Here is a 27,738-nt window from a genome sequence, read left to right as displayed (position 1 = left end):
AGCCAGCGTTACCAAAGAAAAAAACCCATTGCAATCCCAATCTGAGTAACCTTTTAACCTCAGAGATGTTCTGGGAGCTAGAGCTCCATCTAGCTTCTGAACTTTCAATTCCTAGCGAAGCTAGGTGCTTTATTGGCTACCAATCCAAGTTTGGGACCTAAGCCACAGTACACAATAACAGTATAGATCACAAGTCCCTTGAAAGTCTATGATCCGATAGATTAGGTTAGTACTTCTAATTCCCAAGGAGTTATGAAATGGTCAAAGAGACCGAAAAGTTTGACCGAGAAAGGAGAGTTCGGTCCACACGCTTTGCCCATTTCTGGTCAGTTCCTGAAGGAGACATTGGGTGCCTCTTGGCATTGGCAGGTTGGTATAATGCCCCGACAGGTTTCTGCCATAAGCCCTATGAGATCACCGTGGAACCGCAGAACAGGGCTCCTTACTTGCTTCACGCAGGGCATGCCATTCATTCACACAAGCACACAGCAGAGTTAGTAAAGCACAGCAGAAAACGTGTTCACTAAGAGAACAAAGAACTAAAGCTCCAAGCATCCTTACCTTGTCCTGAAGGATCCCGGATGAGCCCCCAAGATGAAAGGTTGTTGTTGAATCACGCGAATACACTGGGATTCTTGGTCCCCGGAGGAGAAGAATTCAATCCGGGGCCAGAGACGAGGCTTGATCGCTCAGAGCTTTTGTGTAATAAAGTTTTATTAAAGTATAAAGGAGATAGAGAAAGCTTCTGACATAGGCATCAGAAGGGGGCAGAAAGAGTACCCGCTTGCTAGTGTTAACAATGAAGTTATATACTCCAAAGAATGTCTGGAGGTTGTAAAGACCTCCCATAATTTACATTTTAAGATAACAGAATTAGCCAGAAGGTTTGATTCAGAGACTGTCCTTAGGCAGGATACATTATTGTTATATAATCCAAAGGAATGTGGAGAAAGAAAAAAAGTTTGTCTTTTCTTCCTCCTTGAGAATTCCAGACTCCTCTCTCCTTGGGGACCCCTAGACTCCCTATCAACCTGCCTAGGAAATGACTCTCTCACTTCCCTGCCATGGCATGGCCTTGCTGCATGGACTTGTGTTGTGATCCTCCACTGAGGCTTCTGTACACTCCACACAGCATCTCCTCCTACCATGATGTCTTTACCACTGTAGGTTCTGCTGGTTCGTAAGACTCAGGAGGCAGGGGTGTACCACCAGTTTGGACCTGTGGAGGAACTCTATCCTTCCTGTAGCCCCACTCAAGGCTGGCAGTACGTCATGTCACCTGGTACAGAGACTGGAGCAGTGTTCCCAAGTATGGAATATGCTGCCATCAGAGCCTGAATGCACTGCACTTCCTATTTCAGGGTAGAAGGTAAGTTGCAATCATTCTTTTACTTTGGAGAGGATTTATTGGCATGCCTAACACCACTGGACACCAAAATGTTTCCTGATGTAGCCCCTTGAATCTTTGTAAGGCTTGTCTACCACCTTCTGGGGCGCATGGGTCTTACCAAGGCCTTGAGTATGCTGCTACTGCTAAGTTGCTTCAGTCGTGTCTGACTCTGTGTGACCCCATAGACGGCAGCCCACCAGGCTCCCCCGTCCCTGAGATTCTCCAGGCAAGAACACTGGATTGGGTTGCCATGGCCTTCTCCAGTGCATGAAAGGGAAAAGGGAAAGGGAAGTTGCTCAGTTGTGTTCGACTCTTCCCGACCCCATGGACTGCAGCCTACCAGGCTTCTCCGCCCATGGGATTTTCCAGGCAAGAGGACTGGAGTGGGTTGCTTTCTCATTTATCCAGCCTAGCTGTTATGTGTGTAGTGAATGAATGTGATTCTTTGTGGGAGATCTAGATAGTCCAGATATATATAGCTCTTGGGCAAATTGTAAATGTACAGTGCGACGCATTCATGTGAATGCAAATTGTTTCTCATGCTTGTTTATGATTAGAATAGAAAAAAAATTACCACATATGCCAAATGAGTAGTCACATACCAAGTGATTACCTGAGGCTGTTTTCATCTGCTCTAGAAAAATACCATTTAGTGACTGCAACTGGGGCAGTTACCTGGTTGGATCTTTAAAGGTCTACTCTAAAACCCCTCTGCTGTTTCTTTTTTTTCAAACCAACTTTTTATTGAAGAATAGTTGATTTACAGTGTAGTATTAGTTTCAGATATACAGCAGAGTGAGTCAGTTATACATATTTATTTTCAGATTCTTTTACACTATAGGTTATTACAAGATGTTGAATGTAGTTCCCCCTGCCATACAGTAGGTCCTTGTTATTGATCTACTTTATATATGGTAGTGTGTATCTGTTCATCCCAAGCTCCTAATGTATCCTTTACCGCCCCTGGTGGTAACCATAAATTTGTTTTCTATGTCTGTGAGTCTGTTGCTACCTTGTAAATAGGTTCATTTGTATCATATTTTTAGATTACACATGTAAGTGATATTACATCATATTTATCTTTCTGACTTTAGTTAGTATGATGATTTTTAAATCCATCCAAGTTACTGCAAATAGCATTACTTCATTCTTTTTATGGCTGAGTGTTATTCCACTGTATAAATGCATACCCCACACCTTCTCTGTCCATTCACCTGTTGATGGACATTAGGTTGTTTCCATGTCTTGGCTGGAAATAGTGCTGCTGTGAGCATTGAGGTGCAGGTATCTTTTTGAATAGTTTGTTTGTTTCCTGGATATATGTCCAGGAGTGGGATCGATGGATCATATGGCAACTCTATTTTTAGCATTTTAAGGAACCCCCATACCGTTTTCCATAGTAGCTGCACAAATTTACATTTCTATCAACATTGTAGGAGGGTTCTCTTTAGAACCCATCTGTTTCCCTACCCCCACGGGTCAAGCTAGAGAATCAAATGAGATCTAATGGGACCACCACCCCTTCGTCCTTTAGATCCTTAAAGGTGGCACTGATTCCTACCATTCCCCCACCCCCTGAGATATGATAGTTTTTTAAATTGGGGGGTTGACTGTTCCAGAAGTTTCAATTTGACCTTCCCCACCATCCCTTATTTCACAGACTGAGGATCCAATGTGGGCATTACAGCCACTGACTAAGCATGCTGATCCCAACCATAAATTCATGAACAAGGTAAACACTCACTTGGTGGGTTTACAGACCCAGTGGACTCCTCTGATCACACCAAAACCCTGTCCCCCCAAGGAGGAGAGCCAGGGTGACACTTTAGGTAATGGCGCACCAATGTCGACATGGACAGTCTAACAGTCCCTTCTTTCTAACCTGGAGAGAGGACATAGCTTGAAAACAATTGTCTACCAGGAAGTGCTTAACAAAAAACAAAAACACCTACATTGTAATAAATCAGGAATATACAGAAAATGTCCAAAGAATGGCTTTGACAGTGATGATGCAGGAACCCAAAGGAGAACATTGGTGCTGAAGACCTTTATCCTAAGATGTCTACTAAGATGGCATATTCCTGGAGAGAATTCTTTAGGGGTTCATACGTAAACACAAATCTGCCAATAATCAGTAGAAATACATCATCATTTCTATTTCAGAAATAGCATCCAAAAAGCATCTCAGACATTTCCATCAAAACTAACCAAATGACTCATTTGGAACTTAATAATTTTGAATTCACAAGCACATGTCCAATGGAAAGAAGGCATCAGCTACAGTTTACTTTTATCCTTAAGTGTGTATGGGCCTTGACAGTTTTAATAACTTTTTATCTAAGTCACAGAGCTATTTGGCTCTCAGTTAAAATGATTCCCTGAAAAGGGAATATAAGCCAATGCTCCGTGTTCTAATTACTTTCTAGTAAAGCAGATTAGCAATATTATGCATCCCGTTGCTTTCTGTTCTATAACTATAAATGTTGATATGTTTCCTCAAGAGTGTATTCACCACATATGGTGTTTTCTAAAAGACTGAAATAATGGCTCTTTTTTGGAAATGGCATAATAGCATTTTCTAATCTTCATGTTGATAATTGCCTTTGGTTGATATATATATACATATTACCAGTGTTTGGATACATATGTGTATAGAAAACATGTTTTGAGGCCCATAAGCAGAATAGAAGGCCCACCTCTATTTCCAAATAGACTGCTTTCAAAACTCACAGGGCTCCCAGCTCTGGCTTCAGCTGATAAAGGGCCCAACAGGAGCTGGTTCTGTTGCCCTTGGCTGTCTCCCACGGTGATGAGGGTGCTTTATCTTGCAAGGGACATCAAAGGTTGTCTAGTGACAAGACAAACCCATTCCTGACATCAGGTTTATCAGATTCACCTGGGGGGCTTAAAAACACATAACTTTTCATGCCTATCTGCTTTGTAAATCAGAATATCTGGAAGAAGGTCTTGAAAAAACATCAGCCAGATCTGGGAACCACTGTTCTGCTTCAACCACCTTCATGATTTTATTAAGTCTTCACATTTAGAGTCAGAAGTAAGGTATCGTTCAGTCACTAAGTCATGTCCAATTCTGTGTGGCCCCATGGACTGCAGCATGCCAGGCTTCCATGTCCTTCATTATCTCTCATATTTGCTCAAATTCATGTCCTTTGAGTCAATGATGCCATTCAACCATCTTATCCTCTGTTGCCCCCTTCTCCTGCCCTCAATCTTTCCCAGCAAAAGGATCTTTTACAATGAGTCGGCTCTTCGCATCAGATGGCCAAACTATTAGAGCTTCAGCTTCAGCATCAGTCCTTCCAATGGGTATTCAGGACTGATTTCCTTTAGGATTGACTGGTTTGATCTCTTTGCTGTCCAAGGGACTCTCAAAAGTCTTCTCCAGCACAATTCAAAAGCATCAATTTTTCAGTGCTCAGCTTTCTTTATGGTCCAACTCTCACATCCATACATGACTACTGGAAAAACCATAGCTTTGGCTAGTTGGACCTTTGTCAGCAAAGTGATGTCTCAGTTTTTAATATGCTGTCTAGGTTTGTCATAGCTTTTTTCCCAAGGAGCAGGTGTCTTTTAATTTCACAGCTGCAGTCACCATCCACAGTGATTTTGAAGCCCAGAAATAAGCAGGTCTTCTTAAAATTTATTCTCTTTAACTTCCGGTTGTTGGACTGTCTGTGAATGTCCCAGTGTGGATGGACCAGACCTATTTGTTTTGATCTGATGGTACATCACACATGTTTATTTCAGTATCCTTCCACAGAGCCTCCGCTGTACCTGGTTAGGAGCCATAGTGTAATATATTTGGGGTCAGATGAATGAATGAATAAAGTTAGATTTCAGATTTCTTTTTATTCAGACAAAGAGGGAAAAATAAATGTCATTCAGAAGAAAACAGTTTTCTTCTTAGATCTAAACATTGGTTAGATCAGAACAAAACCTGTAGTAATCCAAGTGTCCATCAGCACAATATGACTCACCCATATAGTAGAATGCTGCTCAGTAATGAGCAGGAACAAAATACTGAACCATGCTACAACAGAGATGATCCTCAAACATGTTTTGTTTACATTACAGAAACCAGACACAAAAGATTCATATTGTATGATTCAATTTGTGTGAATTTCCAGAAATAAGCAAATCTGTAGAGACATGGAAGATCAGTGGTTGCCTAGGGCTGGGGGTGGGCACAGGGATTCACCTTAGATGGACATAGAGAAATCTTGGGTATGATGGAAATATTCTAAAACTTTATGTTGGTGATGGTTGAATGAGTCTATTAATATATTAAAAATTGAGTTGTTTAAAAAAATTTGTAAATCACTGAAGAGCGTAAACTGCGTTCCTCATCCATTTGTGGGAATAAAGTTCTTCATTGCCGTCTGTTGGAATCAGTGTTGCATTAAACCCAAACAAGCATAATTTACACAAAGCTTCTCCCTTAAAATAGCTTATATGGCCAATGATGCTGGCATTTGGGTTCACCTTAGCGTGTGTGTATGCTGCGTTGTCTCAGTCATGTCTGACTCTTTGCAATCCTATGGACTGTAGCCCACCAGGCTTCTCTGTCCATTGGGTTCTCCAGGCAAGAATATTGGAGTGGGTTGCCATACCCTCCTCCAGGTAATTAGACCCCAGACTAAAACCCAGAAGCCAGCATGAGGCAGTGTGGGTGTGGGGTGGCAGGGGAAGAGGAGGCCTGGATTCCAGCTGGGTCTGGACCTCTCTGAACTGGTTCAAGCTTAGCTGTGTGGCCTTTCTGGCCTTCACTTATGCATGTAAAATGAAAGCTTCTTTAGTGAATGATTCTGATCCTTAAACGCAAAGAGAAACACTCCCTTCTGCAGTTTCTGATGGAGAGCAGAGTTTGGAGGGAAGCAGGCTCAGTGTTGCAGGACTGAGAGCATGTGTGTGTGTTTGCACTTGCACACCTATGAGAGGCCTTGTGTACACTTGCACACCTATAAAAGGCCATATGTGATGGTGGAGATCCAAGGAGACCAGATATGCTCAAAGACTATTACATCCCATCTTTATGACAAAGTATTTGGAACCATCTGAAAAGTGAAAGTGAAAGTTGCCCAGCTGTGTCCAACTCTTTGTGACCCCATGGACTATACAGTCCATGGAATTCTCCAGATCAGAATACTGGAATGGGTAGCCTTTCCCTTCTCCAGGGGATCTTCCCAACCCAGGGATCAAATCCAGGTCTTCTGCATTGCGGGTGGATTCTTTACCAGCTAAGCCACAAGGGAAGCCCAAGAATACTAGAGCGGGTAGCCTATCCCTTTTCCAGTGGATCTTCCCCACCCAGGAATTGAACCAGTGTCTCCTGCATTGCAGATGGATTCTTTACCAACTGAGCTATCAGGGGAGCCACACCAATCAGGGGAGACACAGCAAATCCAAAGTCACAGCAGCAAGGGGGCTAAAGAACTGTTGTATGCTAGAGAAAATTAAACATGTGCAGATGGCCTCACCTATAATCATTTACATACATAAAATCATTTATAAATATCATCTCATGAGATCCTCTCATTTCTATAATCTTTATTATTTCCACTCTACAGTAAGGAAGGGAGGAATTTAGATTAAATTACCCTTGGATAGTCCCAGTCTTTCTGGAGGGCAGAGTTTGAAAGCTTGGAGGGCGAGGTGGGCATGGACAGGTTACAGGCAGGGGACCATGCAGGAGGGAGTGGTGTCAGTAAGAGAACAGAAGAGGCCTGCTGGCTTGTTCTCAGCATGGTTTGGGTCCTTTTGGGTTTCTGTTGTTGATGATGTCAAGTTGTAATGTGGGGATTCCCTGGTGGCTCAGTGGTAAAGAATCTGCCTGCCAAACAGAAGACACAGTTTCAGTCTCTGGGTTGGGAAGAGCCCCTGGAGGAGGAAATGGCAACCCACTCCAGTATTCTTGCCTGGAGAATTTCAAGGACACAGAAGCCTTGTGGGCTACAGTCCATGGGGTCACAAAGAGTTGGACATGACTTAGCGACTAAACAACAAAGGTGGGGCTGTGTCCTTGAAGGACTGTGGCCCCAGGTCTGTTCCACCCAATCTCATGCTTACAACAGGAGACTATTAGGAATGTTGAAAGAACAAAAGTTCATTCTATTCCCTATTTTAAGAAGGATGAGTCTTTTCCTGCTTTCTCAACATACATGAAATGTGATGATTCAAACCAAGTGAGCCTGAGCTCAAAGCTTCGAATTTGCTGGGAGTGTTGCTTCCTCCCTGGGCTGGTCATCACGAAAGAAACTCTTCTTCTCTGCACTATAGCTGTCACGTGGCCAATAGAAGGTCCATGCTTACTTGGAGCCCTAAGCACGGACGTGTCTTGGTGTAGATGTGTTTTACCTGCATGATACCCTTGCTCCTGGGCCCGCCCCAAGTTACACCTTGAAAGGGGAACCTGCAGCAGGTATTTGCTGCCCCTGCCTTGAGCCCTTTGCCTGTCTCTCTGGAGCATTTTGTCTTTCTCTTCAATGTCCTGTCCTTTGTGCTTTTTTTGTTTGTTTGTTTTTTCCCCTATGTCTACCTCCCTCTTGACTTCTGATCAACCCCTAGCTATGACTTAGTTCTGAAGGGTGATAGGCGCACACACACACATTCACACACACAAGGTATCTGTTGGAAGAGGAGAGGCTGGTGCAGAGGAGAATGGAGTAAGAATGAGCAGAGGAAAGATTTTGAGCTGAGTTGCTGTTTAAGACCCTGGCCACCTTCTGCCTGAAGTCATCTGTGACAATGGCACCACCACCTCCTCACAACCCCCTTCATTTGCAACTTTCCCAGGAGCCTCTTGTGACATCTGCCTCACTTTACAGTTACTTACATACAGATGTGAGTGTCTTTTCTAGATGAGCAGTTGGCCTGGGGGAATTTTTCCATTTTCAACAGAAGGTTAGTTCATCTTTACATTCTATACATCATAATAACTTAACTTCTAAAGGGATCATAGTAGTGTTTGTTGAACCAACAGATGTAGTAGATGTGGAATGGTTTTCAGCCTGAGGTTCATATGCCCTGAAGAGCCCTCCTCCCAGGCTAAAGGGAAATAAAAGACTGTGTGGACTTGCTGCTGGGACTTTCCTGGGGCAAAGATGTGCCAACAGTATCTCCATCAGGAGTGAGTCGACCTCAGGGAAGCAATGGATGATAAATCTAGTAAGTGAGTAAGATATAATTACAAATGAGTACATACATTAGATGTTCATTTATTCATTTAAAGCATCAAATTAGAATGTTCACAATAAGCTAAAACCACAGTAGTTCAACCAAAGGATAAACTGAAATTCTGTAAATGACTGATGTTGATAAAATTGCTGAATAAAAGCCAGTCCATTCTAAAGGAGATCAGTCCTGGGTGTTCTTTGAAATGAATGATGCTAAAGCTGAAACTCCAGTACTTTGGCCACCTCATGCAAAGAGTGACTCATTGGAAAAGACTCTGATGCTGGGAGGGATTGGGGGCAGGAGGAAAAGGGAACGACAGAGGATGAGATGGCTGGATGGCATCACAGACTCAAAGGACGTGGGTTTAGGTGAACTCCAGGAGTTGGTGATGGACAGGGAGGCCTGGCATGCTGTGATTCATGGGATCGCAAAGAGTCGGACATGACTGAGTGACTGAACTGAACTGAACTGAACATTAAAAGTCATGTTCTGTATCAGCCCCCAGCTTCATTGTGTGGCATTTAACCCTTCAGCCCATCTGTACTAGGTCACACATCTGGTTCTTCATGTCAGTTCTGCGGACATTCTCCCTGTAGCACGTGTACTAGGTAACAGAGGTAGGCTGCGCTGAAGTGAGAAAGGTGGGGGACTGTCACAGTCTTTGTAGACCAGGACCTGGGGACTGGGGTCGATGAAAATGAGAGGGTAACAGGCAGGAAGGCCAGGGGTCTCCAAAAGGAGGAAATAGCCTGCAAGTGTCAGACATTTTTATCTCTCTTAAGCGGCAGGAGGAAACACACTAGCAATACTTTTTCCTTCTCTATACAAATTTAAAGGGAGGTTTCTCTTAAAATACTGTGTTGCCATAATGACACCTGGTTTCGCGTGAAGTTAGCTATTCTCGAGCCTAGAGATAACCAATGCCTTTTTCTTATGGAAATGTCCGTCTTAAGCTATGCTAATGTACTATGCCTTTACCCCAAACTCTGTCTCCAAGTTGGTTCCGCCTCTTGGCCCAGAACCTACTTGACAAACCAGTATGGATATTGTTCCCCTAATCTATGTAAATGAAACTATTTGTATGGTGGTCTGCCCTTCTTCAAGATTCAAGTTAATCATTTTATGGCCCAGGATAAACCTTTTGGTGCCAAGATTATCCCAAAATGCATCTTATGGGTGAGGGGCCTGGTGCCATTCTGAATTTTAAGACATTCCTTTCTTTCATTAACAGACTGCTAGTAACTATATAACATCCAGCTGAAGACTAGCAGGGGGGTATTCTTCTGCCCCCTTCTGATGCTGATGTCAGACGCTTCCTCTATCTCCTGTATACTTTAATAAAACTTTATTACACAAAAGCTCTGCGTGATCAAGCCTTGTCTCTGGCCCCGGATTGAATTCTTCTCCTCTGGGGGCCAAGAATCCCGGTGTCTTTGCGTGATTCAACAACAACCTTTCAAAAAGAAGGATGCAGGGGACCCAAGTCTCGAGTGAAACAAGGGTACTTTATTTGCAGAAACACATGCTTCTATATCTTCAATAAAATGATTACTTAGTCATTAGAATTAAATTTCACCAGTTGCAACAAAATGGATAGTCCTTTAAGTACAAGGTCATTGAAGGGAGTCACAAAGGAATCCAAGCAGGTGTCCTTTCCCATGATCTCAGTCCTGACAACTGCGTGCAGCTCTGCTCGTTCCTGTTTTCCAGGAACTGATAAGGAACAGAGAATCCTTGAGAAACAGCACACAAAGAAAGAAAACATATTGGATCCCTTAAAGTTAAATGTCCCCTGACAGGGGACCATCCAGCTAACCCTGGTGTCTTTAACATTGTGATACCATTGAATTGAAGCTAAGGACTGGACCCGTTAACAAAGGAGATATTGGACATGTTGGCCTAGGAAAATAAAAACAACTCATTTAGGAATGCGCTTGGAATATTCTGCAATTAAAAACTGCTAGAAAGAAGGCTGGCATCTCATGTGTGGGTCCTCTGTTTCCAAGTGCAGTTTCAAGAGTGAGCTGAGACTTTGCAGTTTGCTCACTAGAGGGAGTTAGATACTAAAGAGCTGCCTTCTCAAGACACATTGAGCTGAATCTAATGCAGGAAATCCTACCCAGACTTTGAGACACTAGAAGCCAGATTCCCTGTGGCAGAGCCACACAGAATGTTTTCAATTGTTTTTCTAATTTAAACGTAAATGCTCAAGGTAGAAAAATAGAAAAGGTAACAGAAATACCTCAAAATACAAAGAACATTTACCTATAATGTTCACATCTAGAACTAAACACAATTAATAACAGGTTTAGCCAGATGGACTTTCTGGGAGCTGAATATTCTTTTTAATTTTTTAAAAAATTCATTTATTTTTGGCTGTGCTGGGTCTTCATTGCTGCACAGGCCTTTCCCTGGTTGCAGGGAGCTACTCTCTGAGTTGCAATGCGTGGGGTTCTCATTGTGGTGCCTTCCTTTGTTGCAGAGCACGGGCCCTAGGGCTTCGGTAGTTGTGGCCTGGGAGCCTGGGAGCACAGGCTTAGTAGTTGTGCAGCATGGGCTTAGTTGCTCTGCAGCATGTCAGATCTTCCTGGATCAGGGATCAAAATGTGTCTGCGTTGCTGGGCAGATTCTTTACCATTGAGCCACCAGGGAAGCCCAGCTGAACGTTACTGAGGAAAAAAAAAAAAAAACCCCACAATTTCCTATAGTCTAATGTATTATCTGTCCTTATTTTTCTATACATATAGTGATAATAGTTTGATTTTCACTTGATATTATATAGAGACTGTGTATTAACATTCATGTATGAATATATTACTTACTGGTTTATGTTTAGGCTTTGCATTTTGTGTGGATTAAAGGTTATTGTCAATGTTTTGAGAGAGAATTTTCAAGGAAATAAATTCTCAGTCAAAATTTTATCTGAAATCACCATCTTCCCTCTCAACTGTAATTTTTTTAAGCTGCTTAAGAGCAATAAAAAAGGAACGATCAGTTGGTATCAGTAGATTGATGAGGTGTGTGACATATCAGTCACTCAGTCGTGTCCAGCTCTTTGTGACCCCATGCACTGTAGCCAGCCAGGAATTCCTCTGTCCGGGGAATTCTCCAGGCAAGAATACTGGAGTGCGTTGCCATTTCCTTCTCTAAGGTATCTTTCTGACCCAGGTATTGAACCTGGGTCTCCTGCATTACAAGGAGATTCTTTACCATCTGAGCCACCAGGGAAGCCCTTAATAGAGTAATAACTCATGTTAACTGCTATGTGGGACAGAGAATAAAGAGTGATGGTTCTTGATTTCAAGGAGTTTGTAATCTAGTTGGGGTAACGAGACCCTCTTGTGTTGCAGAATGAATGAAAATACAACAAGAGATACCAGTGGAACATACTCTAACACCTGGTTACAGACTCTTAAGTGCTATAGGAGCTCAAAGAAGAGAGGAATCGGAGTTAGTCAAAATTTTCCAATAAGCTTCCTCGAAAAAGCAGAATTTAGAATCCAGGGATCGTATCTAACTTTCTCACTAATGTGTCTGTCCCCAGGGTCCAGGGAAAGGCCTGTAGTTCATTTTTTTTTTTTTTTTAAATATCAGTGCCTCTGCTTTGTGTATATGGAAATAGTGCTACTGGCCTGTGGACATTGTGCCATTGGACAATGCGCCATTGAAGATAATTTCCAGTAGAGCCAGGAGGCCATTCCCTCCTTTATGGGGTTTTCCTAACATCTTTCACTGGAGGGTAGTTAGGTTCTGGAATACTGTAAGGACACAGGTCAGAGTCAAGGTCATTGACTCTTGTTGCAGTTGAACTTTTAACCTGGGCTCCATAAGCATGGAAGAAGCCAAAATGCCATACATAATATATAAAATTTGCTCAGCAAAAGTGTATCGTGTCTGGAAATGAGGATGAAATTATGGGAAATATGAGAATATATATATATATATATATATATATATATATATATATGTTTCCTTGTAAGACCCATAATAGCAAAAGCAAAAAGTAGTAAAAGAACTTTTAGAGGTTGGGAAGATATATGGTTATGGATTTTTTTCATCTGTATTTTCTTTAAAAGTCTTAACACAAAATCCCATTCTGAATAAAGTGGGAAAGCTAGAATGAAAATTACAAAGCAGACTTAGCCAGACATTCAAAATGCCTTACAGATTTTGAAGCTATATTCTGGTTTTAATTTTTCATGCTGTAAGACTGGTGCTGGCTTTAAGCCATGCATCCTCTCAAGCTGGAAGCCTCTTGCCAGACAGAACATCGCTGGCGGTTATTAGAGCTGCTGATTCCATCAATACATATGGGTCTCATGGACTCAATTCTCTTCCATGGGCCTGGAGCCTAGGTAAAGAACTAACATTAGATGCATTTAAAATTTTGTGACTTAGTAACCACATTACCTAGCTTTAAGAGCCATACAAAACACATAACCATGTTTATCTGAGATACAAAATCTAGCTACAGTTTCCTGTATTGTTCACAAAATACTGAAGTAGCTTAAACATTAGCCACCACATTAGGAGCCACAGTCTCCTGCTGGATTAAATGTTAATTGCAGTGACATAGAAAACAAGAACACATTGAAACTTCCTGAAATGTTAATAGAGCTATTGTTGCAGAAAGAACACTGCTTTGAGAGTTGGATTCTTAGGTGGCAGTGGCTCTGATTAGCTGTGTTCTTTGATGAGTGGTTTCTCATTTATGGCCTCACTTTCCTTATCTGTAAAATGGCTAGATTTTACTAGATGATCTAAGATCCTTTCTTACTCTGAATCTGTATGCTTCACGTGTAATAGTTCGATGTATTTTATGTACCAACATATATATATGTGTGTGTGTGTGTTTATATATATGTGGTGTTGGAGAAGACTCTTGAGAGTCCCTTGGACTGCAAGGAGATCCAACCAGTCCATTCTGAAGGAGATCAGCCCTGGGTGTTCTTTGGAAGGAATGATGCTAAAGCTGAAACTCCAGTACTTTGGCCACTTCATGTGAGGAGTTGACTCATTGGAAAAGACTCTGATGCTGGGAGGGATTGGGGCAGGAGGAGAAGGAGACCACAGAGGATGAGATGGCTGGATGGCATCACTGACTCAATGGACATGAGTCTCAGTGAACTCCGGGAGTTGGTGATGGACAGGGAGGCCTGGCGTGCTGCGATTCATGGGGTCGCAAAGAGTTGGACACGACTGAGCTACTGAACTGATCATATACGTATGATTCTGAAACTAGGTGTCTTAGTCTTGAAAAAAGAGTAGGTTTCTGGTTGAGAAAAAAATGCACAATATATATTTCATCAACATCTCCACTCCAAAATTGTGCTACTGAAAATTGATTGGATTTCTAGTATTTTGTTCCTGTGACTTAAAAAAAATTAATGGTTTCATGTTTTTCAGGTTGATTTTAGTGAATGCAACTGAGAGCATCATGTAACTATCTTGTCTGTTTTATAGCTTGTTAATTTGAAAAAAATCTGAGTGAATTTTGTGGGGAGATTGGTGTGAGCCATTTTAGATTTGAGATGCAGTGAAGACTGAGAACTAGGAAATAGAGAGTTACATTTTACTTTTTATTTGGGTTAGGTGTTTGGAAACAGGACTTTCTCAGCGGCCAAAACCCTGTCACTGGGGAAACTAAAATGCTATTGCTAAACCAAGGTCCCTGTGCATTCGTATTACCTACAAGTGTGTGATTTTCATTTTGGCCCGAGTTAAATAATAGCCTGTGGATATCTGTTCAATAAAGTTGTGTCACATTTCTCTGACCAGGAGTTATGGCTAGACTAAATTTTCTTAACTAAAGAATCATGCTGTGTTTGGTATGTGCATATGTGTGAGGGAGAAAATCTAAATAAACACTTAACAGCAGACTTCAGCAGATATCAATTGTCTCAGAATTACATCTATTGCTGGTCCTCCCAAACTTACACTCTAGCATTTATTTATTTTGGTTCTGCTGAGTTCTCTTCTTTGGATTTTACCTGAGTAGACAAGCATGAAATGAGTTTCTCATTGCATTTCACTAATGTCAGGAATTCTTGCAGCTCAATATCACAGATTAGTAACAGTCCCCACTCTCGAGACCAGTAGTGGATGCTCCCTGCAAAGCCTGGGAACCCCTTGTTTCACCAGCTGCCCGAGCATGCTGCTAGTTCACAGCTGAGTCCTTCCCTAGGTATCACTCTTGGCCAGAGGGTGTGAGCTTGTCCCCGGTGCCATCTCCTCCCTGGGTTCTGTGTCCAAAAACCAGTCAACGTGAAGATACGACGGCTTGGCTCCCTCGCCTCAAGTTTGCACAGCTCTGAAGGATCATCCCAGCTCTCAGTTTCCTATGGGATTCACTGGAGCAGACTGGGGCTTTGATCACAGCTGCATCACAATTCAACTTTCCCCTCTACCCAGTCACATTCCTTTCTACCTCCTGGTGTCCTGCCCCCCAATAAGCCTTCTGCATGCTAATTCTAGCCTCAGCATCTGTTTTCCTGGAACTGATCAAAGACGCGGACCTTTTACCATTTCATGGCATGAATTTTCCATGTCCACACTGAATCTTAATAAAGTGAACTCTTCTGGAAATGTTAATATTCACTGTCTGGAATTTTAACACATTAAATTCAGTGTTTGTGGTTTTCAGTCCAGTGTCTAGTTGTTGTTTAGTCGCTAGGTTATGTCCAACTCTTTTGTGACCCCATGGACTGTAGTCCACCAGGCTCCTCTGACCATGGGATTTCCCAGGCAAGAATACCGGAGTGGGTTGCCATTCCCTTCTCCAGGGGATATTCCTGACCCAGGGATCGAACCCGAGCCTCCTGCATTGGCTAGTAGCTTTTTGGGGAAAAAATGTGATTTTATGATTCTGGAATAAAAATTACTCCTTTTGCTTATTGCAAGCATCCTTAAAACCTCATTTCCTCTCTTGAGGGAATATTGAAGCAGTCTTCAAAAATTGCAAGATACTGCTCAATGTGATAATCCCTGCTTCTTTTTGTAGTGTTGCTATATGATTTATCCACTAGTCTTTTTCATCTTCATTAGAAGAAAAAATTAAAATGCTTGATATTAGTGTCATAAGAAAAAAAATATAGCTGAGCCACACACATAACTGTTTTTTTTTCTTAGACTAATGGTTTTTTCATGGTTTTGACTCAAATCACAACCATGAAAAACAATGAAAATTTTAAAGAGATAGCCTAACTCATGCTAATTATACCAGTCCATATGCCTATACCTTGTGTTTTGTGTGAAAAGACAATTTTTGGAAATATTTAGGAATTTATTTGGGGGGAGTCAGAATTGATCTAGAAACTTTTTTCCACCTTTTAATAAAGCCAAAAGAGATAATCAACTGAGATTCTTGATTTGTGCCTCTTAGACAAATGTTGGGTTTTTAGTAGTAGTATCTCTTGCTAGTTTTAGAAATTAGCAAACAAAACAAAGTAGATTTTATATACAAGTGATGCCTAGAAATTTTGATTGATGTAGTTTTTTTAAAATTGAGCTTTATGAGCTGTTTGTTTATTTTGGAGATTAATCTCTTTCCTTCTTTTAAAAAATTTAATTTAGTTATTTTTAATTGAAGGATAATTGCTTTATAGTATTGTGTTGGTTTCTATCAAACATCAATATGAATCAGCCATAGGTTTATCTATATCCCTTCCTTCCTGAATCTCCGTCCCACCTCCCTCCCCATCCCACCCTTCCAGATTGTTACAGAGCCCTAGTTTGAGTTCCCTGAGTCATACTGATTGATGTACATTAATAAACATGACATATAGAAGTTTTATTTCTCTGGTAAATAGCAGAATTCATAATTTTGTAATATCTTTTATGAAACAAAATTATGACTCTTCAGTACTGAAATCAAGGTACATTTGAAAATTTATTTTAGGCTGAAGCTCTCCAAATTTTTGTACGTGGAATGTAATACTTGACATTTTAAAATCTGGCTTATTCCAAGCCCAGCGTGTTCATAGCCCGATGCAGTGTGCATACTGGATGCTCTCCTTTATCAGATGCCAGCTGTCTGAGTGGATTGATATTGAGAGGATCATGGAGTTGTTCAAGCTGGGGCAAGGACACACTGAATCATTAGCATCTACTGTGAAGGCTATTTCCAGCTAGTGCCTGCCCTCTGCCAACATGGAACTAGCAGCAGAGAGGCATCATGGCTATGGACATGGTGAAACAGAGCCAGTGAGACACATGCTATTTATAGAGTTTAGAGAATAGTCTTGTTAAAAAAAAAAAAAGTTACACAATCTGTCTGGAAGCTCATTCTCTTCCATCCTTGTCTTTCTACTTGAGTGTCAGGGTAAAGAAGATTCTGAGTAGACATTTCAAAAATGATTTCTGATTGGTCAAACCTTTTCTCTGGGGCTAATTCTGGATCTCCCAAATTTTACTTCTGTCTCTCAAAGCCAATGAAGACAAAACAAACATAGAAACAAATTGCACTAATGCTGACATTTAAGGGACTAAAATGTCCTTTGAAAGATCTAAGCACTAATATAATGTATAAATGGAGAATTGTGTAGTACCTGTCAGGCTTACAAAGTGTTATCAAGTCATTATTAACATTTGAAGTAGGAGTTGTGGTCTGTGTCTATTCTCTTGATGAAATCTGATGTTTCTAAATTGACTTGGTCATGTCTAGGTAAGGTTTTTGCTTTAGGAAAGGTTTGGGGCTCCCAAAAGAAAGAGTGAGTGCTTGCAATCATTTAAATAAATTTGGGAAATTCTTGGTTACATTGGTGTCTTTACTGTAGAACTTCTTAGAGTCTTTTATATGAAAATGTTTTATGAGTCTTCAAGAAAGCGATGACATATGCAGCACTTTTCTAAGTTGTTTGATCATAAAATCTTTATTGTGTGTACACCATTCATTCATATGTATAAGAGGCATTTCTGGATCAGTTTCAGCAATGCTGACCTATAGTTTTGTTTTTGATTATATTTTTTTCAAGCTTTTCTAGCTTTGTAAACTGAATTTGGAAGCTTTAATTTTTTTTTTCCTCCAATGCTTTGAAAGTCACTAAAATAATGCAAATAATTTGTACCTCTTTCAATTTCTTTTCTGGTAAGATGGGCCAGACAACAAAAGTCAGCTGCCAGGGCTGGCTTCTCCAACCTAATAGATCCCATATTTGAGGATCAATGAGAATTATTTATTAAGCAGCACGACTTTCTTTTCTTCCTTTTCTTTATTTTTTTAAAATGTATTTTGTTTATCTTGGGCTGTGCTGGGTCTTTGTTGCTGCACAGGGCTTTTCTCTAGTGGCAGAGGTGGGGGAGCTACTCTCTAGTTGCGGTGCTCAGGTTTCTCTTGTTGCAGAGCAAAGGCTCTAGGGTATTCAGGCAGCGCAGGGACTTAGTTGCCCTGTGGCATGTGGAATCTTCCCAGACCAGGGATCGAACCTGTGTCCCCTGCATTGGCAGGTGGATTCTTAACCACTGGTCCACCAGGGAAGTCCTCTTCCTTTTCTTTTTTGAAAACACCTATCTTTAGCAACATAGTTGTTTTTCATTACCTAACTGACAAACAAACAATTCAGAGGATGCAAGGAGATGACATATTTATGACAGTGTGAGTGCACTGGGCTTTTGGACACCACCCTTGCTCCTCATGGAAGGGTGATGCCCTCTGGCCTCAGCTGTCCATGTGAAAGCAGGGCTCTGTTAGGCTGGAGAAGCCACCCCTGGGAGCTGACTGTTTGATACCATCTCCTGTATTGGGGGAGTGTAGGTGGGTTCTCAGCAGTTGGTACTAAAAAAGTGCATTTCTATTTTATTTACACCACATTACCTAGACCCATCTTCTGGGTTCCAGATTTACATTTTTTTGAATGCCACTGAGGTCTCTGCTTTTTAGTACACTGTCTAGGTTTGTCATAGTTTTCCTTCCAAGGAGCAAGCATCTTTTAATTTCATGGCTGTAGTCACCATCTGCAGTGATTTTGGAGCCCAAGAAAATAAAATCTGTCACTGTTTCCATTGTTTCCCCTTCCATTTGCTATGAAGTGATGGGACTGGATGTTAATGATCTTTGTCTTTTGAATGTTGAGCTTTAAGCCAGCATTTTTACTCTCTTCTTTCACCTTCATCAAGAATCTCTTTAGTTCCTCTTCACTTTCTACCATAAGGATGGTGTCATCTGCATGTCTGAGGTTATTGATATTTCTCCCAGCAATCTTGATTCCAGCTTGTGCTTCATTCAGCCTGGCATTTCTCATGTACTCTGTATATAAGTTAAATAAGCAGGGTGACAATATATAGGCTTGGCTTACTCCTTTCCCAATTTGAATGAATTTGTTGTTCCATGTCTGGTTCTAACTGTTGTTTCTTGACCTGCATATAGGTTTCACAGGAGGCAGGTAAGGTGGTCTGGTATTCCCATCTCTAAGAATTTTCCACGGTTTGTTGTGATCCACACAGTTCAAAGCCTTTAGTGTAGTATGAAGCAGAAGTAGATGTTTTTCTGGAACTCCCTTGCTTTTTCTATGATACAACGGATGTTGGCAATCTAATCTTTGGTTCCTCTGCCTTTTTCTAAATCCAGTTGGAACATCTGGAATTTCATGGTTCACGTACTGTAGAAGCCTGGCTTGGAGAATTTTGAGCATTACTTTGATAGCGCATGAGATGAGTGCAATTGTGTGGTAGTTTGAACATTCTTTGGCATTGCCTTTCTTTGGGATTGGAATGAAAACTGACCTTTTCCAGTCCTGTGGCCACTGCTGAGTTTTCCAAATTTGCTGGCATAGTAAATACAGCACTTTAACAGCATCATTTTTTTAGGATTTGAAATAGCTCAGCTGGAATTCTGGGTTTCCCTGGTAGCTCCCTGGTAGGTAAAGAATCTGCCTGTAATGCATGATACCCCGGTTCAATTCTTGGGTCAGGAGGATCCCTTGAAGAAGGGATAGGCTACCCACTCAAGTATTCTTGGGCTTCCCTGGTGGCTTAGATGGTAAAGAATTGTCTGCAATGTGGGAGACCTGGGTTCGATCCCTGGATTGAAAAGATATCCTGGAGGAGGGCATGGCAACCAACTCTAGTATTCTTGCCTGGAGAATCTCCACAGAGAGAGGAGCTTAGCGGGCTACAGTCCATGGGGTTTCAAAGAATAGTCACATGACTGAGTGACTAAGCACATAGCATAGCTGGAATTCTATCATCTCCACTAGCTTTGTTTGTGGATGCTTCTCTAGGTCCACTTGACTTTGCACTCCAAGATATCTGGCTCTAAGTGAGTGATCACACCATCACGGTTATCTGGGTCATAATGATCTCTTTTGTATAGTTCTATGTATTCTTGTCACCTCTTCTTCATATCTTCTGTTTCTGTTAGGTTGATACTGTTCTTGTTCGTTATTGTGCCCATCTTTGCAAGAAATGTTCCCATCTTTGAAAGAAATGTTCCCTTGGTATCTCTGATTTTCTTGAGATCTCGAGTCTTTCTCATTCTATTGTTTTCCTCTCTTTCTTTGCACTGATCACTGAGGAAGGCTTTCTTATCTCTCCTTGCAATTCTTTGGAACTCTGCATTCAGATAGGTATATCTTTCCTGTTCTCCTTTGTCTTTAACTTCTTTTCTCAGCTATTTGTAAGGCCTCCTCAGACAATCATTTTGCCTTTTTGCATTTCTTTTTTCTTGGGGATGGTTTTGATCACCACCTCTTGTACAGTGTTAAAACCTCCATCCATAGTCCTTCAGGCACTCTATCAGATCTAATCCCTTGAATCTATTTGTCACTTGCACTGTATAATTGTAAGGGACTTGATTTCAGTCTTACCTAAATGGCCTAGTGGTTTTCTCTACTTCAGTTTAAGTCTGAATTTTGCAATAAGGTGTTCATGATCTGAGCCACAGTCAGCTCCTTGTTTTTGCTGATTGTATAGAGCTTCTCCATCTTTGGCTACAAAGAATATAATCAATCTGATTTTGGTATTGACCATCTGGCGATGTCCATGTGTAGAGTTGTCTCTTGTGTTGTTGGAAGGGGGTGTTTGCTATGATCAGTGTGTTCTCTTGGCAAAACTCTGTTAGCCTTTGCTCTGCTTCATTTTGTACTTCAAGGCCAAACTTGCCCATTACTCCAGGTATCTCTTGACTTTCTGCTTTGCATTCCAGTCCCCTATGATGAAAAGGACATGTATTTTTGGTGTTAGTTTTAGAAGGTCTTGTAGGTCTTCACAGAACTGTTCAGCTTCAGCTTCTTCGGCATTACTGGTTGGGGCATAGACTTGTATTACTGTGATATTGAATGGTTTGCCTTGGAAGTGAAAAGAGACCATTCTGTCGCTTTTGAGATTGCACCCAAGTACTGTATTTCAGATTCTTCTATTAACTATGATGGTTACTCCATTTCTTCTAAGGGATTCTTGCCCACAGTAGTGGATATAATGGTCATTTGTATTAAATTCACCCATTCCAGTCCATTTGAGTTCACTGCTTCCTAAAATGTCGATGTTCACTCTTGCCATTTCCTGTTTGACCACTTCCAATTTGCCTTGATTCACGGACCTAACATTCCAGATTCCTATGCATCATTGTTCTTTACAGCATCAGACTTTACTTTCACTACCAGATACATCCACAACTGGGTGTTGTTTCTGTTTTGGAAACAGAAGGCCTGTCCTTTCTCTCTCTCCATCCACATCACCACCAAAGTGCCATGCACAGTGTAAACGTTTATAAAATGTGGTGAAATTGTGTCTGTACATCACTGTTATCATTTTCTTAGCACCATCGTGCATGCTTTATAGTGACACTGTGACAGTAAGAAACATGTATGTGGTTTTTATCCAATTCCTGGCATAGAGCTCCTAAAGCTCTTAGAATTTCCTGAGTGACTGTGGAGAGGGGAATACCTTTTTTATTCATAACTAGACTCTTTCAACTATACCTGAGTTTATGATACTGAAGTGATTCTTGGAGGATGGTTCCTTGTTGCTAGAGAAACCAACCATGTGATTAGAGGGTGGGAACTTTCAGCTCCACCCCCAGGTCACCAGGGAGGGGAGAGGGGCTGAACATTGAGTTGATCATTAATGACCAATGCTTTAACCGGTCATGCCTGTGTAATGAACTAATGAAAACTTTACAAAAATCCTGAACAATGGAGTTCAAAGAACTTCCAGGCTAGTGAAAACATCCTGTGCTGAGAGGATTGGGCACCCAAGGGAGGGACTGGAAACTCCATTCTGCCTGCTGTGCTACGCCTTTGCACCTTTTCCACTTGGCTGCTCCTCGATTATAAGACTTATGATAAACCAGTCATAGTAAGTAAACAGCTTTCCTGGAATCTGAAAAAATGAGCAAACCTGAAGGTCCTGGGAACCCTCAATTTATTTAACCCTCCAGTTAATCAGGAGGACAGGAAGTCAAGGCTTTCGATTAGTGTCTGAAGCGGAATTAGTCCTGTGGGACCAAGCTCTCAGCCTGTGGGGTCTATACTAACTCTAGGTAGTGAGTGTCAGACCTGAATTGTAACACACAGTGTTGGAGAATTTGTTGGTGTGGGAAAAACTATCACATGTTTGGTGTCAAAGGTGTTCTGAGAATAGAAACAGATCATGGTACTAGTAATAGCTATCATTTACTTAGTGCCAGGTATTTTGCCAATGCTCATCATATACTGTTTCCAGTTCCAATGATCTTTTCAGATTATTTTCTTGGCACCATTTTACAGAGGAGAAAAACAAAGACTTAATTACTCAGCAAAGGATATATTTCTGATAAAGTGGATTTTCAGTTCTTTCAGACTCACAATCCCTGCCTCCCCTCCTCTTCTCACCTGTACTAGGCTACTGCTGCTGCTGCTGTTAAGTCGCTTCAGTTGTGTCTGACTGTGCGACCCCATAGACGGCAGCCCACCAGGCTCCCCTGTCCCTGGGATTCTCCAGGCAAGAACACTTCTCCAATGCATGAAACTGAAAAGTGAAAGTGAAGTCTCTCAGTCATGTCTGACTCTTAGCGACCCCATGGACTGCAGCCTACCCAGCTCCTCTGTCCATGGGATTTTCTAGGCAAAAGTACTGGAGTGGGGTGCCATTGCCTTCTCTGGTACTAGGCTACTACATGCCTCTATAACCATATAAAATCTACTGTGGCTGATTTATTCAATAAATATAACTGAGTGCCACCTGAGATACCATTATTCTGCAGGCCTCTGTGAGCCAGAACATATAGAAGGAAAATAATAGTAATAGGAACAAATGCTTAATTGATCCTCACAAAATAGAAATATAAGGATAGCTCTGTAAGTTGTCCAAGGCCACATAGCTAATAAATGGCAGAGCCATCACTGAAACCCAGGACATCTGACTCCAAAACTGAACTGCCTTTTGTGAATATGCAATCATTTATATCAATATATTTCAGTCTAATTTGGAAACAAACACATATGATACAGCCAAAGAACTATTATTTCATAGTGCTCATACAAATTTGAAACAATCAGTTATAAACTTCAATTCAAGGGGTTCAAGATAGAAAAATATCTTCATGGATTTCACATGCTATTTTCAGTAGTTACAGTATGATTCAGTTGCTAAAAAAGATCATTTCAGTTAGTTACTACATGGTTTAACTTGGTTGAACCCATTCTTGTTCATTGATTTTTAGTTATTTTCTGATTGAAATTCTCTAAAGAAAAGAAACTTCCATCATGACTATTCCTGCTTTTACTAATCTCAAAAAGACAAGGACCACGAAGATCACATATAAGCCTCTGAATAGAATACAATAGCTTTGGTGAAATGCAGTTGGCTCATTTAGACATAGTTCTCCCCAAAATAGCCTAGATGGACTGAATGGAATTTATTGCATTACTAATGTTCTAAAGGCAGATTTCCCAGTAGTTACTTACTCATAAAACTACTTTAACAAAAGGCTACTTGATAGCATAGAATAAACTGGAATGCATTTTTATAGCCAGAGATTTCCAAATCATAAATACATCCATCCCTGTAAGCAAACGTGTCAGAAATATCTGTGAGGCACCCTGCATTTTTATCACCTCTGTGATGGAATACAGCAATTTCATCATGACTACATTCTATCTCTACCTTTACCCTGGTGATGGACTCCTTAGCATATCATAAGCAATCCATTAGTGAGAGGAACTTTGGCATTCAGAAAGGAATGAAGAGAAAAATATCATATGGAAGTTGTTGAAACTGGTTATTTCTGAACAATATGTTATTTACAGCAAATTAAATCCAATAGTTAATTTCAGAACAGTGTCAGTATTGGCAGTTGAAAAGATGATTGCCTAGTAATTTAATTTATCTGCTGATGGTGCTCAAATTTATTTTTTTTCCCCAATAGAAATAAACATTCAACTGGGAATTGAGCTTGGAAAATTCCAGATTGCTGACATTTGGGATATGGTGTGAGACTCATAATTTTAAAGTAAGCCTTTTCTTTTCCTTTTTTAAAGGAAGCCTATGGAAGTAACTGCTTTAAAAATATCTCTTTAAAAATGTCAAAAGGTCGAATTAAAATATTATGCTGTCGATCATTGTCACTATTTTGTCTCTCTTTCTTGTTAGAATGGTAGATAGAAAAAACCAATCTTGATTTTACATTAATCTTAAAAGAATAATGTTATTTGCCTAAATGTTGCGTGCGTTTTATTTAAAATTCAAGCAATTAAAAAATTCACAAAAAGGAAATCTTAAAAAATGAATTAGGAAAGAAACATATGATGTTAGCTAATATAAGAGTATGAAAAGTCTAATATATGAAATAAATATTGAGTAATATATACACTTTTGTTTTAGAAACAGTGCTTAAGAATCTGGTAAGTCAACAATCAAATCTTGCTATATAGTGTGACATGCATTGTTAAAAATAAAATTTGTAGATGCCCTTGAATTAAATGTTAGTTTCAGATTCTTCTAGCTATAATTTTTAAAAGGAAATATTGCTTTGTATTGATACAAGTTTCTTTGTATAAACTGTTATTAATTTATTGTTAATAAAAGTACCTATGAGCAAAATATCTTGTTAGTCACAAAGAAAACCAGACATAATGGCAGAGATGGGTAGGTACTCATCAAACTTAATTCCACTTTTTGAACACATAGCTAGGTTACATTTCCTGGGCTCCTTTGGCATTAGTACATACATGAGATGGAGTTTTAGCAGATGGAATGTAGGGAGACTGACCTACATTTACCTCTGGTTGGGTGGTTGGTTTATTCGCTAAGTTGTGCTCTCTTTAGGGAGAACCCAAAAGGTCTCCTGTGTATTTCTGTAAAGGGTCTTTTTCTGTCTTTGCCTCCCAAAAGATGTAGAAGATTTCTAAGCCTTAGGGGTAAGTGACTATAGTTACAGAGATAATGCCTGTAAGCAGAGACCCCCACCAGTGATCCACACTGAATTATAAACCTTTGCTGTGGCAAGTTGCACGGACAGAGGGATTTTTTGTTTTGTTTTTGTAGGCAGTTTTATTTTTAAATTTTTTAACAGCTCATTTCTTGCCCTATGCCAAGTTTTCTCTACTTTGCACTATTAACTTATTGGACTATGTAAATCTTTGCTGTGGGGGCTATGCATTATAGCATCTCTGGTTTCTATTCATTAGATGCTCACAGCACCTGTCCTCCTCCATCAGTGACAATCAGAAATGTCTCCAGTATTCCAAACATCCCCTTAAGGGTAAAATCACCCCTATTTGAGAACTACTGGTCTAATATAGTCAGGTTTCTAATATAGTCAGGTTTATAAACGAGTTCTCTACTTTTTTATATAATGAGTTTCTGAAAAATTTGAATTCAGAGTCTGAAAGATGAGCAATATATTTATGTTATAAAGAGTTTTGTTATAGAAGACAAATAAAAGGGAGATAAATCTTTTTAACCTACCATTGCGTTCAGTAGCACATTACACGGAGAAGGCAATGGCACCCCACTCCAGTACTCTTGCCTGGAAAATCCCATGGGCAGAGAAGCCTGGTAGGCTGCGGTCCATGGGGTCACAAAGAGTCGGACACGACTTCAACTTCCCTTTCACTTTTCACTTTCATGCATTGGAGAAGGAAATGGCAACCCACTCCAGTGTTCTTTCCTGGGGAATCCCAGGGATGGGGGAGCCTGGTGGGCTGCCGTCTCTGGGGTCACACAGAGTCGGACACGACTGAAGCGACTTAGCAGCAGCAGCAGCACATTACGAGGCTGTTGTTGCAGTAATTTTTCCATGTTTTCAAACTGCGTTTTTCCTTCACCACTGAACCCACATTTGATCACCATAAATCCATTGAACTGTAGCTTGAAGTTCAAGCATTATCACTGAAAGCATAGAGAAGGACTTTCATCTGTGTCACAATTTTGTAAGACCTGTGCTTTTCGTTTTTATAAGGTACATTTCAATCTTCCATTTTCCATTCATTTTTATGAAATGAAAATAAATATCAAATTAATCAAATAAATATCCCTATATAACAAAGATGGCCACAAAGCCAGACTCAAATTGGTGACATTCATTTTAATTTTTTTTAGTTTCATTCTTCTTTTATATTAGATTACAGTTGATTTACAGTGTTGTTAGTTTCAGGTGTACAGCAGTGATTCAGTTCTATATATACAGATGTCCAGTTTTTTCATTCTATTCCCATATAAATTATTAAAAATTATTGAGTAGAGTTTCCTGTGCTGTATAGTAGGTCCTTGTTGATCATCTGTTTTATATATCGTACTGTGTATATGCTGATCTCAACTCCTAATTTACTCCTTCTCTGTCTTTCCATTTTGGTAACAATAAGTTTGTTTTTTGAAATCTGTGAGTCTGTTTCTGTTTTTTAAATAAGTTCATTTGTATCATTTTTAAAGATTCCATGTATGAGTAGTAGCATACAATATTTGTCTTTCTTTGTCTGATTTACTTCACTCAGTATAATAATCTCTAGGTCCATCTATTTGCTGCAGATGGCATTATTTCATTCTTTTTATTGGTTGAGTAATATTCCATTGTATATATATATTTCATCTTCTCTATCTATTCCTCTGTCAGTGGACATTCAGGTTACTTCCATGTCTTGGCTTTTGTAAATAGCGCTGCAAAGAACACTGGGGTGCATGTATCTTTTTGAATTACAGTTTTCTTCAGATAAATGCACAGGAGTGGGACTGCTGGGTCATTCTATTTTTAGAACTATTGTTCTTCATAGTGTGTGTGTATAAAGTTGCTCCTCCATATTGTTCTCCATAGTGTGTATGTGGGTGTGTGTAAAGATGCTCAGTTGTGTCTGACTCTTTGAGACATCATGGTCTATAGCCCACCAGGCTCCTCTGTCCATGGAATTTTCCAGGCAAGAATACTGGAATTGGTTGCCATTTCATACTCTGGGGGATCTTCCTGAGCCAGGCATTGAACCCACATTTCTTGTGTCTCCTGCATTGGCAGGCATATTCTTTACCACTGCATCACCTGGAAAGCCCTGTTCTCCATAGTGGTTGTATCAATTTACATTCTCACCAACAGTGCAAAAGAGTTCTTTTTTCTCCACACCCTCTCCAGAATTTATTGTTCATAGACTTTTTGATGATGGGCATTATGAGTGTGAAGTGATACCTCACTGTAGTTTTGATTTGCATTTCTCTAAAGATTAGCAATTTTCATATACAGCATATTTTTATGTGCTTTTTGGCCATCTGTATATCTTCTTTGGAGAAATATCTATTTAGATATTCTGCTAATTTTGATTAAGTTATTTTGATGTTTAGCTGCATAAGCAGTTTGTATATTTTGGAGATTCATCCCTTGTCTATTGCTTCATTAGCAAATATTTTCTCCCATTCTGTGAGTTGTCTTTTTAAAAAAATTTTTATTGGAGTATAGTTGGATATACAATGTTATAGGTTATACAAGGTTATTGGATATACAAGGTTATAGGTTGTTTTATCACTTTGTTTATGGTTTCCTTTGCTTTGTAAAAACTTTTTAAGCTTAAGTCCCATTTGCTTATTTTCATTACTCTAGGAGGTGGATCCAAATATGGCAAATAATGTTCTGCCTATGTTGTCCTCTAAGAGCTTTATAGTATCCAATTTTATGTTTATTTAGGTCCTTAATCCATTTTGGGTTTATTTTTGTGTATGGTATTAGAGAATTTTCTAGTTTCATTCTTTTACATGTAGCT

At 40.2% G+C, this 27,738-nt stretch overlaps 1 protein-coding gene and 1 long non-coding RNA gene across 5 annotated transcripts in view; one reads left to right on the top strand and one right to left on the bottom strand.

Moving 5' to 3' along the window:
* The window catches only part of LOC147379360 (uncharacterized), a 139,207-nt gene that overhangs the window by 24,197 nt on the left and 87,272 nt on the right, over positions 1-27,738 (bottom strand). The window contains exon 1 of one of the 4 annotated variants that reach the window (XR_015133090.1): positions 562-1,363. The exons of 2 other annotated variants lie outside the window; for them this stretch is intronic. This is a non-coding gene — a long non-coding RNA (uncharacterized LOC147379360). Of the gene's footprint in view, positions 1-561; positions 1,364-27,738 lie in introns of those variants that run through there. One more of the 4 variants, XR_015133109.1, reaches the window with a different exon arrangement.
* The window catches only part of STRIT1 (small transmembrane regulator of ion transport 1), a 48,447-nt gene continuing 42,490 nt past the window's right edge, over positions 21,782-27,738 (top strand). The window contains exons 1-2 of the mRNA XM_086317706.1: positions 21,782-21,874; positions 23,925-24,008. The gene's annotated coding sequence lies outside the window, so the exon portion shown is untranslated. The remainder of the gene's footprint in view (positions 21,875-23,924; positions 24,009-27,738) is intronic.

This window comes from Bos grunniens, chromosome 1 (genome assembly GCF_055505025.1).
Source record: "Bos grunniens cultivar Pamir isolate PY7600 chromosome 1, Bosgru_T2T1.0, whole genome shotgun sequence".
Classification (NCBI taxonomy): domain Eukaryota; kingdom Metazoa; phylum Chordata; class Mammalia; order Artiodactyla; family Bovidae; genus Bos; species Bos grunniens.
This window is presented reverse-complemented; position numbering and strand designations above follow the sequence as displayed.